Below are 6,903 nucleotides of genomic sequence, written 5' to 3'. Positions count from 1 at the left end.
AATCTATATAAATCAACAGTTAAATAATGTCAGTTCTTCCGTGTTCTCTGGAATCAATCACAGCAAAGAAATTAGACTGTTTCTTTTGAAAAATGTTGGGAAAGAACAATACAAAACATTCTATTTAAGGCCTCTGACATCAAGATTCAGTTAAACAACAATTATAACTAAACAATTTGAGGTAATGTTAGTTTCCATTAACATTAAATTAGGTTACTGAATTGCCAAACACCTTCCTATTAACATTACCCATTTTACCCCAATAACTAAAGAAATTAGCACTTGCAGGTCAAAACCTTTATTCAAGAGATGCAAAAATAACATTGATACAGTGACTGTCAAAAATTACAGCACTGATCATACTGTGACATCTTGGTTCAAAACAGCACACTTAGAAATATTCAACGTTCCTTACTTCAACTGAATGAAACTGAAAACACCATTTCACACGGCCCATATGGGATATTTAGACTGTATAACTGTTCACGCTACATCTCTTCACTAGTAAAAGAAAGAAAAAATACAAACAGAAATTGAAAAATGCTGCCAAACAGACAAACAGAGAACTTGTACAGAGCAAAAGGAAAAACAAACAACAACAACAACAAAAAAACGGCTCGTCCTCATGGCAGTTGCAGAGTATATAAAAATGAACCCTGCGATCTGCTCCTGGAATTGAGCTTCAAAAATGCAGCAGAACAAGTGTGAGATTTAAATGTCTTCTCACCTAGAGCTGATCACCTCACATGCATAACAGTGAGCTTTCCTTGCAGGAGCAGTTTTGTCTTAGTTGTGAGCTTTTCTTGAGAGCTGAGTTGCATCCAACTCCATTACCACCCTTTGAATCACCTCAAAAGTGTAGCAGAGTTGTGATGGGTAACTCATGTTGAAGGAATAAAAAAGGTCCAAACAGCATGGCTACTGCAAAGGTCACGTTATCCAGATCTTGAAGAACTACTATACCCTCGATGATGATGCCAACGTCAGAAAAGTCATTGCCTGGTGCATCCTCTAGAGACAGATGTTCATTGTGGTTTTCTCAATCTGTGCAGTGGCCTCAGTCAAGTCCTGGTTAAACACAAAACATTTCTTTAAGATTCCTTTTTAAACTCATCTCTTTTGAATCTACCAGTTCTAATGTTAGAGTAATTTAAACCAATGCAAGCAACATAGTAAATAGCTATAGCCAAAGAGTGGCCTGCCATGCTGCCATTCATGGTCTAACAGAGTTTCTAAGAGAGGGTGAAAAACATAATAATTTCAAATGCTTTACATTAGTTTTTGTTAGAAAGACACTGGCCCATCAGAAATCCAGGTTTTGTCACTCAGAAGATGTTAGAATTTAGACTTTCAGCCCCACAATTTGGTTAGCTGTTGGTCTTTTTTTTTTTCAAACAAAAGCTAATGTAAATATTGGGGGGATTTTCCTTTGTTCACTAGAATGACAAATTTAAAGTTTTTTCACACTGATGTGACCCCTAATACAGGGGTGGGGCCTCAAGGGCCGGCGGCCGAGTTCACTACCAGGCCTCATGTGAACTTCAAATTATTAAAGAGGACTACTGGTCCTAACCAGTCCAATGAGGATCAAGTGGATAACTAAATGCATTTTTAAATGTTGCAAAGCCACAATCTACTCATAAAACACTCACCATGAACTCCTGCACCAAGATGTTGCAATTGTCTTTCACACAGATGCGGAGCACTTTGATGAGACTCCCTTTGAGCATTAATGTCATCCTAAAGTATTATAACAAAGAAAACAGAGATTTGTGAACTTTTCAGTAGCACAGAAGAAAATGAACCCAGACAAAAACCTGACTTTTTAAACCAGTCAACATGCAACACCAGCATCTACAAAGCAATATCAAAAGTTCCTGTTTGACATCAACTTTATGGATATATAGTTTCCAGAACATATATTTTTAAAAAAAGATAATTTTTTCTCAGTGGGCCAGTAAATGCATGACAAAAAAGAATGGCATCCTTTCAGTGGAATCAGTACTCACAGGTAATAGTTGACTGTTTCAATGGATGCAGCATAAAAATCTTTTACTGACCTAATGCAATACATATACACTTTGTAGTTAAAGAATTTTAAAGTTCTTACTGTCATTATGGCAGCTACATCCTTTAGCTTTGTGCCCTGTTCCCCCGATCACTTTGCAAACACTTTCAGCAGACTGTCAGAGAGAAACTCAGCTCCGTCAGAAACCTGTAAAGGCATGGTTGGGATGCACTGGAATGCTGCATTTCATCTAAAATGACATAAAATTATTTTGAAATAACAGCAGGCACTGTGCTTGGTTAATCAGTAATGTTTTGTTGAATAAAAACTGTGTTTCCAGATCTTATGGGATTAAAAAAATCCAAAGATGTTTGTTTCTGATTTGCAACCCAAGAACCCACAAGTTACAACCTCATTTTAGTTCAAGTGTGCATTAATGTGAGTCCAGTAATCACCTTTCTGACAATACATACAGGTATAAGTTAAACCTATGGCAGATTTTGGATTTCTCAGTTGTTTTAATAGGGTGGTCTATTTGTGTATGCATGCACCTAATAATTATACAAAACCTATTATAATTAAGTTACAGAAACGAAAATAGAATATACTTTCTTACCATAACACCTTGAACCCACAATCCATCAGCTGACTCCTGGTGAAATGCAGAATAGAGGTCGTCTCTCAATGTGCAGCAAAAAAAACAAAAACAAAAGGACAGCAGGTGAGGGCAGGAGGGGTAGGGATGTAAGCTAGCATAATGCCGCTGATGATATTAGCTAAAGCTGTTCAATGTTCAAAATCTCACTAACACCACGGTGCAGTAAATACACAATGTAACTGAAGAGTCAGTTGACAAATCTATTCACACAGAAAACCAAATTATGTTATGAGTGCCTCGTAATTAGGTTTAATGTGATATTACGGCTCTTGTGCCAAAGATAAATTCAAATGAAAAAGCGCCAATTCTTTGATAACAGATAAAACAGCAAATAAGCTAACGGCTCTTTTTTAGCATGTTACATGGCGACACTCTAGACGTTTAACTACATTTGGCTGAAATATGGTAAACATTAATTCAAAAAATCAAGACATACCAAAAACGTAGAGTTGGCTGCTCGACTTAACTGAGATGGATGCATTTTTTAAACCACGATCCAAAGCCCGCGAGATGAAATCACGCGTGGTTTCACGAGATTTAACGTTGCTATCTTATTGACTTACTTCACCTGAACATGATATGAACAATTTAATACACCCTTTCTGCATATCATGTAGTTTTTACACTATATAGTTACATTTATCTTTAAAACATGAGGCAATTGTGTTAAATACATGCAAGATGCTTACATAAATCCAAGAGATGGCCAGTCCCTTTTTTTCCAGTGTAGCTGACAACAACCAACCCTACTACCTCAAACTGACCTCGCTAAACGAGACAAAGGGAGACTTGAACAGTGGCTGATCAGCTCACAAAAACAGGTTTCTGTGTGTTCTACCCATTTTACTAACGGAAACTAACGCGCCAATGGCCCAGAGCCATGACATCACCCTACCTGCAGGTCTCCACATAGGCTTGCTCCGCCCCTTCTCCACTTTTTAGCTCATCAGCCATGGGACTGCAGCTGCCACTGAAGTCATACAGTGTAAACTGAATGTGCACTTATTTTAGAGCCCAGTGTTATGTGATCGTATAAGTAAAGTTCTTTATAAGTTAAGAAAGAAAAATATACGTGTAGCGTTGTGTGTAAGCCTCTAACACTCATGTGTGGTCGATCTTGTGTGGCTGTCACTGCAGCCATCACAGCGACTATGGTGGAATAACCAACTTCTTTATGACGTCAGCTCAGCTCAGCCATGTCTGAGCTGTCGGGGCCTTTGGAGCGTCTCTAATACAGTCTGACAAACATGGCTGTGCAGTTAGTTTGTTCAGGTAAGTGAAATCCTGCCTTCATCCCTCAGAAGCAGAGATGCTCAGTGTCAGGAGATGTTCCTGCTTGAAATGAGCAGGGTGTCCTTTAACATCTGGAACAGCTGCCGTCTTTTTAAAAATACGAACTAAAAACACTTCCAGGAGTCAGGCTGTAATCCAGCTCTGCTTGCTCCAACAATTCCCCGCTTTTATCGGCACCTCACAGGATCATTTTGATGTAATCTGTCCCTAAATCCGAGTCCACGGTGATCCCACTGCTTTCCCCCACAGTCACAGCTACAGCGTGGGAGAAGATGAAGCTGCACACGGGAAGTAGAAGACTGGGCTGCAGTGTAGAGGTTGGTAAAGAATTCAGTCCAAAATCTGAATAACCCCATGGTGAAAACCAACGCACCTGCACCGTGCAGCACTGAACTTGTTGCATTTGTAACTGGGCCACATGCTGAACCATAAAAACCACCATAGCAGCCGTGTGAGTCACAGTTTTACCTCCTCCTGCTCTCGTTGTGTGTGATTTCTCCAGCTGTGTCTCATTCGCTCGTTATCCCTCTGTGTATTTAAGCCTTTTGTCCTGTTACTGACTCGTCTGCTTGTCATCCACTGCTAACCTTACATGTCTCAGATATTCATGTAAGCTTAAACTGCACGAACATGAAACGTGAAGCAGCAGTCATCAGGCGAGCCAGCACCGACTCTGATTTTGGTCCAAGCTTCTGTTGGGTTTGTAATAAAACATCATCCAAACTGTTGACTCAATGTCTTCTTTAATAGATGTGCACATTACGTTTTTACAACAGCAGACATCCTGCCAAGTATCATGCCAGACAGCCGTCATAAAACACTTGACGTGACTTCAGGTTCCTCCTCTGCTAATATCCCAGCAGTGCTGTGCAGCCATAAAGGCCATTAAAGGCAAATCTACCTGATTACTGTTGATTTTTGACGACTTGTTACTTCTTTCCCAGCTAATCAGTGCAAAGTGCAGTGGGATGGGTCGGTGTGTGGGTGTGTCACAGTCCTGCGCCGCTCTGCTGTTTTGGGTTTTTAGTCGAGAGATGAAGGTCGGAGTGCCGGGTTCCCGCTGAGCTCATCCTCAGCCAGGATTTAAGCACCTCTCATCCAGATTGTTTGTTGTTGTTGTAGTAGTAGTCTTCACAGGATAAGAATTACAAAGTGCTTTACAACAATACAATAAAGAGCCCCTTCATGAGTTCCAGTGTAACCTCTGTGTTTGTCTGTTCCCAGTTAGACTCCTCCTGCGCTTGTCCCCACCGAGCTGTCCTCCCTCTGTGCATCAAATCACCATCCTGCTCACCCTCCTGAGACTCAGAGTGACTCCAGTGAATCCTCCTCCGATTACCCAGGTAGGCAATCATCATACTGCACACCGGGACCTTAATGTGGACGTCCCAAAAGTTAGGGTTGCGTCTTGATGAACTGAATCCTTACCTGGATGAATATAATAGAAATGCCCTCACTGGATAAATGATCCAGCAGCAAAGTGACAAAGGCAGATGGAGCACACACACAGGAAACAAGAGACTGTAGCAAATTCCACATAAGAAAGGCTGTTCAGTTATTACAAATAACATGCTCGGTTTCACAGAAATGTGCAGCTGAGTGGGATCATTTGTTATAAAGATGCTTAAAGACAATAACAGACTATTTTACAGAAAACTGTTCAAATACCAGCAGATGTAAACGAGATGTTATGTTTGTTGCTTGTTCTTGTTAATAAACAGTCAAACAGATGACGGCGCTCACTGCAGGGCCTCGATTGGAGCCATTTGGCACATGGTAGTGTGTAAACTGTAAAACAAAAAATAAATAATTAGCAGAAAAAAATAGAAACCCTTTACTGTCAGTGTACATGTACAATGAAACTGGGGGTGCTCCACACCTACAGTGTTAAAAACAAATAGTAGACACAGAAATAAACAACAGAATACAAAAGAAGAAAGAAGTTCCTTGGTGCCTGGAAGTTTAAAGAGCCTAAGGTGTGAGGACAGTCTGTGTGGGAGTGTCCTGAGTGACGAGGGTCACTCAGACCACGGCTCAGATTGGTGAGGTGGGTGGGCAGGGGTGGGGTGTGGAGTGGAGGGGTAGTGTTTGTTAACAGTCTTCCGCCATGTCCACAGTGAGACGGCGTTTTCGGTCAAGGAAAACGCAGCGTTTTCAAAACGCAGCGTTTTCAAAACGCAGCGTTTTGAAAACGCTCTCCAAAGGGGATCCGATGTCAGACTTTAGTCATGTGACCAACTAAACTGAGACAGTGGAGGGCATTACACAGAGTTTTGTTTGAGAGCCGTATTACAGATTAATATCAGTCGTGTACATGCTCCAGAGAGCTTTTCTTCAAATTCTTTCATTCTCACTCGCTTTTGCAACTTTTAAAAACTCGGTGCTTTTCCTCGACACAGCTGTTCAAAAACAACTGGAAACGGCAGAGTGGACGCAGAGCGTTTCTGGAAAACGCCATTTTCAAATTTATCCGGGTTAGTGTAGACGTAGCCTGAACGGCCCCAGAGGAAGAAGCTGTTAGTGAGTCTGGAGGTTTGGGACCTGATCGACCTGAGGCACCGACAACAGGGCAGCAGGTCAAACTGGTGGGCGGAGTCACCTGTGGTGAGCCTTGTTTACGGTAAATGGACTGCTTCTTATAAAGTGCTTTACACAACTTGCCTCGCTCACTCATCCACACAAGCACTTTTTCTTTCTAACTTTCACACACATTCACACACCACGTTAGTGCGAAGAGCAACACGGGGTCAGCGTCTTCCCGACCGGAGCAGACGGCGATCAAACCACCAACGTTCCGGTTAGTAGAGCCTGACCTACAGCCTCATAAACCGTGTCACCAGCACTATGTAGCTAATATCAAGCTAACTGTTGCTCAGACATCGCACATGTTCCACGTGTTGAGGTCTGATGTGTGGTGGAAGCACAACCAGTTTGCAGATGTGCA

General features: G+C 41.5%; 1 long non-coding RNA gene across 1 annotated transcript; it reads right to left on the bottom strand.

Moving 5' to 3' along the window:
* Positions 1-282: 282 nt before the first annotated feature.
* On the bottom strand, positions 283-6,007 carry LOC146548459 (uncharacterized). Its single transcript, XR_014890528.1, has 4 exons — positions 2,625-6,007; positions 2,111-2,258; positions 1,653-1,740; positions 283-1,068 (listed from the first exon to the last, which is right to left on the bottom strand). It is a non-coding gene; the product is annotated as an uncharacterized LOC146548459 (long non-coding RNA).
* Between the last annotated feature and the right edge of the window lie 896 nt (positions 6,008-6,903).

The sequence above is a fragment of the Mchenga conophoros genome, linkage group LG22, assembly GCF_057382185.1.
Source record: "Mchenga conophoros isolate Kocher_MC1m ecotype Shallow Benthic linkage group LG22, M_conophoros_male_GT1.1, whole genome shotgun sequence".
Classification (NCBI taxonomy): domain Eukaryota; kingdom Metazoa; phylum Chordata; class Actinopteri; order Cichliformes; family Cichlidae; genus Mchenga; species Mchenga conophoros.
This window is presented reverse-complemented; position numbering and strand designations above follow the sequence as displayed.